General features: G+C 60.2%; 1 long non-coding RNA gene across 1 annotated transcript; it reads left to right on the top strand.

Annotated features, from left to right (window-relative positions):
• The first annotated feature begins 10,215 nt into the window (after positions 1 to 10,215).
• On the top strand, positions 10,216 to 12,144 carry LOC141553922 (uncharacterized). Its single transcript, XR_012485719.1, has 2 exons — positions 10,216 to 10,455; positions 10,718 to 12,144. It is a non-coding gene; the product is annotated as an uncharacterized LOC141553922 (long non-coding RNA).
• The last annotated feature ends 352 nt before the right edge of the window (positions 12,145 to 12,496 follow it).

Here is a 12,496-nt window from a genome sequence, read left to right as displayed (position 1 = left end):
TGGTTTTGTGCCCTCCCAACCCCCCACCCCAAACTTGCCTCGTTGCCGCTCCCCTCCCCTTTGCTCTGAGCCAAACAGCCTGAGTGGATTCCCTTTTCCCCATGCCAGCCCTGAGAAAGGCGAGGCCACACTCCCAGAATTCTCTCTTCTCTGGGCCTTTAATCGTATCACATCCAGCCCAGCCTGGGCCTCTCCCCGTCTTGGCTGCACATCCTTGGATGTTCCTCCATGAGCTTTGCTCCCCAGAACTGCCCCCATCCTCCGGACCTGCCCCTGCCCAGACCTCGGGGGAGCTCGCGCTTCCTGCTCGCTAGAAGCTCTCTCTCTCTCCATGGAGCCCGTGTGGGCGCAGGATTTTTTTCCTGGAAAGGGGCAGGGTGGCCACGGCCTCACACTGCCGACCAGAGGAATCTTCCGTCCGGCACGCTCCCAGTTTTCTCTCACTGGAAACTCCCAGTTGTAAGAACCAAAGTGGAAGGCTCTAGATGTATTCCTTTTAAATCTCATCTTTTTTAGTCAGCTCCCTGCTCCAGCTCCTCAAGAACTCTTTCTGGATCCCGGCCCTGTCATCCCGTGGGTGACTGGGCCACCCACTTTGGTGTCCTCAGCTAGTTAGAAAAGCCCCTGGCCCAAGCACAGGAAGAACAGCCAGGGCTGAGCGCGAGTCCCGGGGGCGCTCCCTTAGAGTTCTCCTGTCAAGTGTCACGGACATCTGGGGCCATCTTTCCGACCCGAACTGTTACAATCGCAGGGCCTTTCCCACAGGAAGAATGAGTCCCTTTATCGGAGACTTTCTTGCGATCGATGTGAACAATCCCTTGTGTTCCTCTAACCTGCTGGCCTTGGAAACCAGCACCGGCGGAAGTAGATAAAGCTGGGGGGATCTGAGCTCCCGCTCTCCCGTAAGTGCCTCCAGCCTGAGCTTGAGACGGAGAAAGAACGAGGACACGAAAGCAGAAGGAAGGAGCAGACGGGCTTCCAGCAATATTACTGGCTGTTACCGGCAGTACGTGGCCCAGGGGAGGCCCGGACAGAGGGCCTGTTTCATTCTAAATGAGCTCAAGGTTACCGCTCTGCTTCTCGGGATGCGAGCAGAGCCTACCCTTCAGGGTCATGAGGGCTCCGGTCACTGGGGCCGCCCAGGGCCTCCTTGGGAAAGCCCCAGCGAGGGTTCGCCCAGCCTGGCCCCGCTGGGGGGCAGACGGTGCTGCTTTGGGATGGAGCTGCCCTTGGGATCATCCCCAAATCCCTCTGGCTGTGACTTTTCTCTGCTTATCCCTCGGTCTGACTTTGGGGGTCAAGAAGAGCAAGGCGAATCCCCGTTCCCCGGGATGGCCCTCTGGGCGCTTGCCGTGCTCCTGTGAAATCCCTCCTGGCTGCCTTCCTCACGGCGCTCCCCGATCATCACGGCCTCGGCTGAGCTGGGCCTCTGTCCTGACCCCGGCGCCCCAGGGGCCGAGCCCGGAGATGACGGCCTCTCTAACCCCGGCCCCTCAGCCCCCAACCGCGGCCTAAGACGAGCGTCCCCTCTCCCACCGCTGACCGGAGGCTTTGCTTGTTCAGTCGTGTCCGACTCTCCACGAGCCCACTGGGGGTTTTCTTGACACTGGGGTTGTTGCTATTTCCTTCACTAACTCATTTTACAGATGGGGAAACTGAGGCTAAGTAAAGGCCCAGAGTCGCCCAGCCAGTAAGTGTCCGAGACCGGACTTGAACTCAGGAAGCTGAGTCTCTCCGACTCCAGCCTGGGGCGCGTGCACCCGGCCCCTCTGGCTTCCTTCCCCTTCGGCCGCTGACTCGGCCGGAGGTTTGCAGTCCACTAAAACCCTCAGATCTTTTTCAGTTATCTGTTATCACCCCCCAGTCCCCCTGTACAAAGCCAAAGTGTGAAGGAAGCCTGGGGATGCCCGAGCGTCGGGCCAGCGGAAGATGGCCCAGGCCCGTAGTCCGTCCCCTTTCCACTTTGCGGCTCTCCCCTATGGGAGCTCCTCCTCTGCGGCTGTCATCCCGAGCGCCCATCTTTCCTCAAACACCGACCCCAGATCCTAATGATGTTTGTTTGTTTTGATTGAACAAATACGTCCCGGCCGGGAGAGGGCCCGTAATTGGTTCCAGGCTGGCTGGCGGTGGGAGGGGGTCCCTCCGTTTTCCAGAGCTGGGACTTGGGGTCCTGACAGCGGGGGAGAATCCCCAAGCTTGATCAAAGCAAGTGGCTTTCGCTGCATCTTCTCTGGAGAGCTGGGAGGGGCCCTGGGCCCCCCGAGGCTCCAGTTTGAACAGAAGTTTAAAACAACAAGCCCCACTCCAATTTTCGACAGGATTGTTTAATGTTCAAAAAATGGGAAAAATCTGCCCTGCCCCCCACTCGTAACCGCAGGAAGCGGGGCAGGAGCAGGGGGAAGGAGCCCCAGCCTGCGGCCTCCGCTCCGGGGGGAGCGGCCCCGGGCTCTCTCGCGGCTCCCGGCCGTCCTCTGGACCCCAGAACACGACCAGAACTTGGAAAAAAGAGCCCGAGCAGTGACTCCTCTCTCCATCTCATCATCTAATTATTTTCCCAGCTCGCACTGGGAACGGGGAAGGTCCTCGTGCCAAGAGCTGCTCCGGATTCCAGGCAATGTTTTCCAATAATTAGGAGCCCCGATGGGTCTCTTAAGGACCCTTAAAGGGTTCCATATGCACACAGCCATATGGAGAGGAGAGATGAGCCCTCTCCCTCTCAGGCAATGGGGCCTGACAGCCTACGTGGAGAGCGGGCGGGGGGGGGGTCAGGGCGACGTGGCCGGGGGGGGGGTCAGGGCAACGTGGCCACGGAGGGGGTCAGGGCAACGTGGCCACGGAGGGGGGTCAGGGCAATGTGGCCGGGGGGGGGGTCAGGGCAACGTGGCCATGGAGGGAGTCAGGGCGACGTGGCCGGGAGGGTCAGAGCAACGTGGCCACGGAGGGGGGTCAGGGCAACGTGGCCATGGAGGGGGTCAGGGCGACGTGGCCATGGAGGGGGTCAGGGCAACGTGGCCACGGAGGGGGTCAGGGCAACGTGGCCATGGAGGGGGTCAGGGCAATGTGTCTGTTGGCATCAGGGTGATGTGGCCAGGCGGGGGGTTCAGGGCAACATGGCCAGAGGGGGGTCAGGGCAACGTGGCCACGGAGGGGGTCAGGGCAACGTGGCCACGGAGGGGGGTCAGGGCAATGTGGCCGGGGGGGGGGGTCAGGGCAACGTGGCCATGGAGGGAGTCAGGGCGACGTGGCCGGGAGGGTCAGAGCAACGTGGCCACGGAGGGGGTCAGGGCAACGTGGCCATGGAGGGGGTCAGGGCAATGTGTCTGTTGGCATCAGGGTGATGTGGCCAGGCGGGGGGTTCAGGGCAACATGGCCAGAGGGGGGTCAGGGCAACGTGGCCATTGGTCCCTTCGGAGAGTCCCTCCCTGGCCCCCAGGGGCTGACCTGGCTAACGAGCGGGCCTCGGGCTCACTCGTGAGGTCTCCTTGAGGTACAGGTGACCTGGCGGACCAGCACAGCTTGGGAGACAGGAAAAGGAGCTGCTGAGGTCCCGGGGCCACAGATCCTCCGGGCGCTGTCCTACCAGGGACAGCAAGAGGCCTGAGCCTGACATTCCACTGGAAGAGGAACTCCCAGATGAGCGAAGTCCCTCCTCCTTCTCTGAGCCGGCTCCTCGCACCCCTTTGTCCCAGGCCCGCCGTGCGGCCCATCCGAAATACCTGCTGATGGGTCCATGGATCCAAGGCCTCTGAGGTTAAGGGACCGGTCCCCAGGCCCCCTCCAGGCTGCAGCTGTCAGGGGCTCGAGAGCCCATCTGAGGGCAACAAGGCTGGGCTCCCTCCCTGTCTTAGCCTAGAGACACCCGGCTCATCCCTGGCTCCGCACCGGGGACCCGCCACCCCCGCCAGGCAAAAACCCTGAAGGTCACAACAGGTCATGGAGCCCAATTCTCCCGTTTCTCAGAGGAGGAGACTGAGGCGGAACAGGAAGGGATTTGTCCAGGGCTCCTCACTTAACAAGGGATCTTCCTTTCGGTTGCCAAAGGCCCTCATCCCCGGTGAGGGGGGGGGGGGCGCCATCCCCAGGCCCGCTTTCCAGAAAGGAAAGTGGAAGCTCCGGGGCAGAGCCAGGGCCGCCACTGCTGTCCACTTGCCAGTTTCTCACAGAGACTCAGGGCAGAGCCCGGGGGCTGGGGGGGCTCCGACTGTTCTCTCTGGCGGTATTCGAAGCCCTTTCGTGCTCCTGAGAGGCAGGTGCCAGGGAGGCTGGAGGGCTGTCACTGGAGACGGGAGGCAGGTTCTAATTCTCCCTCTAACACAGACTGCCTGTGGCCTCAGTTTCCCCATTTGGAAAAATGTCTGGAGACCTGGAGGAGCTCTAATGGGGCGGGATGTGCTATGGGAATGAGCGCCGGGGCGGAGGCCAGATTGCCCGTGGGGCGTCGGGGCTCACGTGAGCCGGACAGCCCTCTGCCCATCACGGATCTCGCCGCAGCCTTGCCCCCGAGGCATGGGGTGTGCCCTTGGGACCGCGGGAATCCCAGCCTTGCTTCCCGGGCCCTTCGCTACCGCTTGGCGCGGACCATGGGAGTCGCCTCTGGCAGGAATGAGCGGGCGCGCCACTGGCAGCCTCAGTGCGTGGGGGGGACTGGACTGGGGCGGCCGAGCCTCCAGCGCCGCACTTTATGCCTCAACTTCCTCTCCTGTAAAGCCGGGCTCAGCGTCTGAGCGCGTCCTCGGCTCCTGCTCGCACCCTTCACTTTGCAGAGACAGAGCCTGAGGCACAGGGAAGACATGTCCAAGATCACTCTGAACCAAGACTCGGAGGTAGGAGCCCGACTCCAGAGCTCGGCCCACGGGGGCTCCGAGAGAGAAGTCCAGCCCAGGGGTCAGGGGCCTGGGGGTCAGAGGCCTAGGGGTCAGGGGGCCTGGAGGTCAGGGGGCCCGGGGGTCAGGGGACCTGGGGGTCAGGAGACCTGTGGGTCAGGGGACCTTGGGGGTCAGGGGACCTGTGGGTCAGGGGACCTGGGGGTCAGGGGGCCCAGGGGTCAGGGGACCTGGGGGTCAGGAGACCTGTGGGTCAGGGGACCTTGGGGGTCAGGGGACCTGTGGGTCAGGGGACCTGGGGGTCAGAGGCCTAGGGGTCAGGGGGCCCGGGGGACAGCGGCCTGGAGGTCAGGGAGCCCGGGGGACAGGGGACCTGGGGGTCAGGAGACCTGTGGGTCAGGGGACCTGTTGGATCAGGGGACCTGGGGGTCAGGAGACCTGTGGGTCAGGGGACCTTGGGGGTCAGGGGACCTGTGGGTCAGGGGACCTGGGGGTCAGGGGGCCCAGGGGTCAGGGGACCTGGGGGTCAGGAGACCTGTGGGTCAGGGGACCTTGGGGGTCAGGGGACCTGTGGGTCAGGGGACCTGGGGGTCAGAGGCCTAGGGGTCAGGGGGCCCGGGGGACAGCGGCCTGGAGGTCAGGGAGCCCGGGGGACAGGGGACCTGGGGGTCAGGAGACCTGTGGGTCAGGGGACCTTGGGGGTCAGGGGACCTGTGGGTCAGGGGACCTTGGGGGTCAGGAGACCTGTGGGTCAGGGGACCTTGGGGGTCAGGGGACCTGTGGGTCAGGGGACCTGGGGGTCAGAGGCCTAGGGGTCAGGGGGCCCGGGGATCAGGGGACCTTGGGGGTCAGGGGATCTGGGGGTCAGGGGACCTGGGGGTCAGGGGACCTGGGGGTCAGGGGACCTTGGGGGTCAGGGGGCCCAGGGGTCAGGGGCCTGGAGGTCAGGGGGCCTGGGGCTCAGGGGGCCCGGGGGACAGGGGCCTGGAGGTCAGGGGGCCTGGGGCTCAGGGGGCCCGGGGGACAGGGGCCTGGAGGTCAGGGGGCCTGGGGCTCAGGGGGCCCGGGGGACAGGGGCCCGGGGGTCAGGGGACCTGGGGATCAGGGGACCTGGGGGTCAGAGGCCTAGGGGTCAGGGGACCTTGGGGGTCAGGGGGCCTGGGGCTCAGGGGGCCCGGGGGACAGGGGGCCCGGGGGTCAGGGGGCCCGGGGGACAGGGGGCCCGGGGGTCAGGGGACCTGGGGGTCAGAGGCCTAGGGGTCAGGGGACCTTGGGGGTCAGGGGGCCCAGGGGTCAGGGGGCCTGGAGGTCAGGGGGCCCGGGGGTCAGGGGACCTGGGGGTCAGGAGACCTGTGGGTCAGGGGACCTTGGGGGTCAGGGGACCTGTGGGTCAGGGGACCTGGGGGTCAGAGGCCTAGGGGTCAGGGGGCCCGGGGATCAGGGGATCTGGGGGTCAGGGGACCTGGGGGTCAGGGGACCTGGGGGTCAGGGGACCTTGGGGGTCAGGGGGCCCAGGGGTCAGGGGCCTGGGGCTCAGGGGGCCCGGGGGACAGGGGACCTGGGGATCAGGGGACCTGGGGGTCAGAGGCCTAGGGGTCAGGGGACCTTGGGGGTCAGGGGGCCTGGGGCTCAGGGGGCCCGGGGGACAGGGGGCCCGGGGGTCAGGGGGCCCGGGGGACAGGGGGCCCGGGGGTCAGGGGACCTGGGGGTCAGAGGCCTAGGGGTCAGGGGACCTTGGGGGTCAGGGGGCCCAGGGGTCAGGGGCCTGGAGGTCAGGGGGCCCGGGGGACAGGGGCCTGGAGGTCAGGGGGCCCGGGGGTCAGGGGGCCCGGGGGTCAGGGGGCCTGGGGCTCAGGGGGCCCAGGGGTCAGGGGCCTGGGGCTCAGGGGGCCCAGGGGACAGCGGCCTGGAGGTCAGGGAGCCCGGGGGACAGGGGCCTGGAGGTCAGGGGGCCCGGGGGACAGGGGCCTGGAGGTCAGGGAGCCCGGGGGTCAGGGGGCCCGGGGGTCAGGGGGCCTGGGGCTCAGGGGGCCCAGGGGTCAGGGGCCTGGGGCTCAGGAGGCCCAGGGGACAGCGGCCTGGAGGTCAGGGAGCCCGGGGGTCAGGGGCCTGGAGGTCAGGGGGCCCGGGGGACAGGGGCCTGGAGGTCAGGGAGCCCGGGGGTCAGGGGCCTGGAGGTCAGGGGGCCTGGGGCTCAGGGGGCCCGGGGGTCAGGGGGCCTGGGGCTCAGGGGGCCCAGGGGTCAGGGGCCTGGGGCTCAGGGGACCTGGAGGTCAGGGGGCCCGGGGATCAGGGGACCTGGGGGTCAGGGGACCTGGGGGTCAGGGGGCCCGGGGGACAGGGGCCTGGAGGTCAGGGGGCCCGGGGGTCATGGGGCCTGGGTTTAAGCGCTCTGGCCACTGCCTCCAAGTCACCAATCCCCTCCCCTTCCCTAGCCTCAGTTTCCTTCAGATCCCCTGATGATTTCTCCTTTGCCTTAGTTTCCCCGACTGTCCCAGAAAGGTCTTTAAGGGTACAGCTGAGGCAGAAGTGGGCTCGTTTTATAGACACTGGAGTTGGGAGGATTTGAAGGTATCTCCTTCTTCCACAAAACTCTTTAATAAGTGATCCTTTAGCCTTTCCTTGAATAACTCCCAAGATGAGGAGCTCGCTACCTCCAGTGCCAGCCAATTCCATTTTTAAACAGCTCCACCAGCCGGGATTTTCCCCTTTTTTAGGGGAGGGGATACAGGTGATGGCAATAGCTGCCTCAGTTTCCCTCCGTGATTCGCGTGTGCAGACCTCGAAGCCGGACACCCTCCCCTAGAACCCACCGCCTCCCCCTCCACCAGGTTTCCCAGCTCCCTTCTCTGCTTGCCCTCGTCCCACGGAGAGTTAAATTCCATCCGTTTCGGGCCCATCTGCTGGATACCGGGCTGCTGGCTCCTATTAGAGTCACAGCAAGCCAGGAAACCACAAGAGGGAGTTTCTCATGGAGGGAGGGCATCTGAGCCCAGCTCATGTGACCAGCAGGCCCTCACGGGCCCCCTCCTCTTCCTCAGTTTGGATCAAACAGCTCCTGGGCTGGGAAGAGCATCCTCCCCCTCCTCTCCAAACTTGCCTCCAGCTTGGCCAAGTGCTTTCCCTAATGTGGCCTGCTGAGGTCCCCCGAATGGGCTCTCACTCAGGATTCAAACCTCCGGGGGCCTCAGAGGCAAGTGGAGCATCACGGGGTCAGCGACGGAGCTACACAAAGAGGGGCCCACACGACAATCTTGTCTGATTCTCCCCGTTTACAGATGGCAAATGAGGGGCCGAGGGTCACCCAGGGAACAGGGATTCTCATTGTATTGGGGCCAAAAGATGGAGCCCAGGACTGAGAGTTCAAATCTTGCTTCTGTCACTCAGGACTTGAGCTATATTGGGCAAGTGACTGTGCTTCATTTTCCCTGTCAGTAAAACGAAGGATGATGTGGACACTTGCGGCGCTAAAGTGATATTCCTCTCATCCTCCCTCTTCTTGGACTGGGCCATGAGCTTTCCCCACAGCTCCAGCAATCGCCTGCCGTGGCCATTCCCCCCAAATGCCAGCTTGCTGAGTGGTAAATGGATGTGTAGAACAACATTTACTTTGTTATTACAGAGACGGCACAAGTGGTTCAGTGGGTAGAGCACCTGACCTGGAGTCCAGAAGAGAGACAGAGAGAGAAGGAGAGAGACAGAGACACACGGAGAGAGAGGGAGAGACAGAGGCAGACCAAGAAAGAGACACAGAGAAAGACACAGAGAGAGGGGGGAGGGAGAGAGAATGAGAATCTATACCAGCTGCCTGGATAGCTGACGCCCTTTTCATCTCTAAGAAAAAGGAGGGAAAAAGGATGTCTCAATCATGGAGATATTTGAGGAAAGAAAACCCACAGCCTTCTTTTGTGGTGTAGCCATGGAATCTTGACTTGAGATCTAAGATCTTGGAGCTCATCCACCCAACAGGGCGCTCGGTGAACAACAGAAAACATCATTTCTGTCCTACTCAACTCACAGGCACATTGTAAGTGTTAGATGAGCTACTGTCTGAGCAGCCTCGGAGCATTAAAGTGACCTCCAGCCCCAGGGATGCTCTGGAACTGACTCTTCTTTACGTATCAGTTGAGTTAGGTGCCCTTGAGCTCCATTCTAGTGATGAGATTCTGTGAATCCATCCTTACAATAAAGCTCTCAATCCCAGGTCTTCCCAGAATCCTCTGGCATCTGGAGGCAGAGTTGGGACCAGAGCCGCTTCTCCCCAGGCTGTTCCTCTGTCCACAATGTCCTCTTGTCTCTACATTCTAAAGCTAAATCAACATGGGGAAGGTCCTGGCCCTGTGGTTATACTGCTCCTTTGTGGGGAGCCAGGAGAGAGGGACAGACTGAAGACCACTGAGAGTGAAGGAGATGGGATGGAAGGGGGATCACTCCTGCAGGTTAAGGGTAAGACCTAAGGCCACACCTTCATGTGAGACAGAATACAGGGGGAGAATAGCCCCGGACCCGAGGGACAGGAGATGAGGAGGAGGAAGAAGAGGGGACTCACAGAAAGTGGCTTCCATTTTGGGGGTGGGGAGGAAAAGATGAGGTCAGTTATTGGTTGTCCAGCCAGCCGGGCCCTTAGAAACACAGACCCATGGGATGTTAAAGCTGGGTGGGACTTAAAAACCATCTTGTCTAGGAAACCATGACCTAGGAAGGGTTGGGACCTTGCCTAAAATCCCACAGTGGAGTGTCAGCTCCAACCAGAATTCCAGAATAATACATAATCATTCCAGTTTTAGCCAGTCAGTCAACAGGCATTTATTAAGCACCTAGTGTATGCCAGGTATTATGTGAAGCTCTGGAGATTCAAAAAGAGGCAAATACAGGCCCTGCCCTCAGAATGCTCCCAATCTACAGTGGGAGATAATCTGCGAATCACCCCCATCTAACAAACTACAGCAGGATGATTGGAGATAATCCTTAAACCCCCCAGTCAGATTAGACAGCCTTGACTGTCCCCATTTCACAGATGAGAAGCTGAGACTTGGAGAGGTTAGGTAAATGAGCCAGTGTCCCTCTGTGAGTTCCGAGTTCCATTTTCTGACTCCCAACACTTTGGGGTCTCATAGGAATCACTCATCGGCGCCCTCTAGGACTGTGGCTGCTTCTTTTTAAACGTCCTCAGTGTCTGTGTTTGCCTCGGGCTGTCCGGCCTGGGGAAGGAGGCCACACTTGGGGCACGGGCCTGCTCCGTGGCCCCATGCCGGCCTCCTGTCGTTGTTCAGGGACAGGGAGAGAAAGGTAGCCAGCAGAGGGGACAGAGGAGACAGTGCTGCTTCTCTCCTTCCCAGAGAAGGCTCCCAAAGATAGCAGGGGAGGGCGGGCGGGCTGGGAGTTGGCGGCAGTCAGCGGCAGGGTCCGGAGGGGAAGAAGGCAGAGACTCCACCCGGGGCCCAGCTGGGCAGAGCCCCGTTTCCAGGGCAGCTCGGCTCCCCTCGGCCCGGCATGGGATGTGCCGCCGGCCCTGGACGGACCCTGGCTTTTCTCAAGGTTCTATTTTCGGGGCTGGCACGGGCAGCTGTCGTTGGACGTTGGAGGCAATCACTCTTCACTGCAGCTGCAGCCTGGAGGTCATCAAATTTCAGTGAGTCATCCTTTTTGTTTGTTTTAGAGAGAAAGCCCCACGGTATTATCATGGCTCAGCCGGGCCAGCCGGCCTTGAGGCCGACGAGGGCAGGGTCCCTGGCCGAGGGGGCAGTGGGGAGAATCCTGGATCGGGAACCTTGGGGTGGGAGCTGCACTTCTGACTCAGGCACTTCCTCCCCTTGAGCCGTTGGGGAAGCACGGGCTTCGCTTTATGCCTCAGTTTCCCCAGTGGCTGACTTCTTCCCACTCTCCATTCTCAGTATCTCCCCAGGAAATCTCTAGTCCTGGCCCCATTCAATAGATTCCCCGGAGATTCTGTCTCCACCGAGCCCGTCCTTCAGCTCCATCCTTTGCTCCTCCTGCCCAGCTCGTGGATCATCACTCATATCTTCTGTGGCTCCGTCCAGGCCATCAGATCCGTCCAGCAGAGAGGAAGCAGCTGCTCCCAATTGCCCCGACAGTCAATAAACGTGTATTAGGGCCCTGTCCGTGCCAGACAAAGGACTAAGTGCTAAGCACTCCACTGGGTGTTGCTCCTCATTCTCAGAGGCCCCGAGGGACGTCGTTGTGTAAGAGTCGAGCTAGCGTGTCCAACTGCGGCCGGCCAGCCTCGGAACGCTCTGCCACAGGACGTGCACAAGTAGCCCCCGAGCGCTCCCTCTGCTCCTCTAGCTTCGCCCCCTCGCGTGAGCTCATCCAGATCTGCTTTGCTCAGAGAGCACGGCCTCTTCTCAGCCCCCCACGCCGCCGCTCCTGTTCCCTGTCTCCCCGGCCATCCAATCGACATCTCTTCTTCTCAGGCCGCCTTCAATAAGCAGCAGCTAAAAGCAGTCTCAGAATTTCTTGGATTATGTTGCTCAAGTTATATCGTTATACCACATATTGACCAAATCCTCCCTTTTCTTCTGTAAATACGGAGTGGAATCTCAGAAGAAAGCAAGGAAACAATTCTTAAAGCAGAAAACATGACTTGATGATAAAGTGCTTGGAAAACTTGGAAAAGTTGTCCCCCGCATGGACTTCTCTCTACCGAGGCGGGTTGGTGCTTTCTCTGTAACTCCGAATCTCAGAGATGACCCGGGAGGATTTGCCCAGGGTCACACCGCCAGCACGGGATTCACGAAAGAGAACCAGCCTTAGCTCCGATTCTCTAACCACCAAGACTTTAATGACAACGAAAATAATAGTTATTATTTTAATAATTAACTTTATATGGCGCTTGAAGCTTACAAAGCTTCTCGATATATTTTGTGGAATAATCTGAGGGCTTCCAAGCTTGTGTTCCTTCCAGTGTGGATTTTCTGGCGCCGAGGATGGCCTGGCTCCGTCTTGATTTCTTATTCCGTGTGTCTGAATTACGTTCACAACTCCTTCAGCCGAAGCCTGAGGTGATACAGTCAAAATATGAACAGAAGCTTCTCCTGTTCGCCGCCGTTGAAAGCAGATCACCAGGAAGGCTTATGTTTCAACACCATTTTTTCTTCTGTTTGCTGTCTTCTAACCAACTTTGTGTACAAATGCTTCAGGGGGAGAGGGATGTTTCAGCTCTGACTCTGTGGTATTCCTTTGTTTTTGTTGTTCTCTCTTTTCACTTCTGTGAGGAAATGCAGCTTGGATTCTCCCATTCTCTTCCTGTAAATGTTTTATTAGTGAACTTTCATTTATTTATAAATGAATTTTAAATCAATTTTGCCTTCAACTGACCAATCTGCGCCATTGGCAGGGAGATCAAGTGTCCAAGATTATTTCTGGACTCTTTTCTCCTCCTTGTTGTGGCAATTGCTAGAGTGTCGTTGATGATGATGCTTGATTGCCATTGGTTTTTGTTGTTCAGAACCATGATATCATTAGGAGAGTGAACACATGATGAGGAAACTCCTCCCTGAGACCACTTTTCTAGCTATTTCATTATTACCTCTGAACATTAGTGGCTTTAATTTTTTTCTTGGAAATCTTTTCTATCTTCCCCACTGCTTCTCACCAATTTCCCACTTAATTTTTAGCATCAATGGGTTGTTGGAAGAGATCAAGTAAAATTG

The sequence above is a fragment of the Sminthopsis crassicaudata genome, chromosome 2 (genome assembly GCF_048593235.1).
Source record: "Sminthopsis crassicaudata isolate SCR6 chromosome 2, ASM4859323v1, whole genome shotgun sequence".
Classification (NCBI taxonomy): Eukaryota; Metazoa; Chordata; class Mammalia; order Dasyuromorphia; family Dasyuridae; genus Sminthopsis; species Sminthopsis crassicaudata.
The sequence above is the reverse complement of the archived record's forward strand: the minus strand, read 5'-3'. Positions and strand labels throughout refer to the sequence as shown.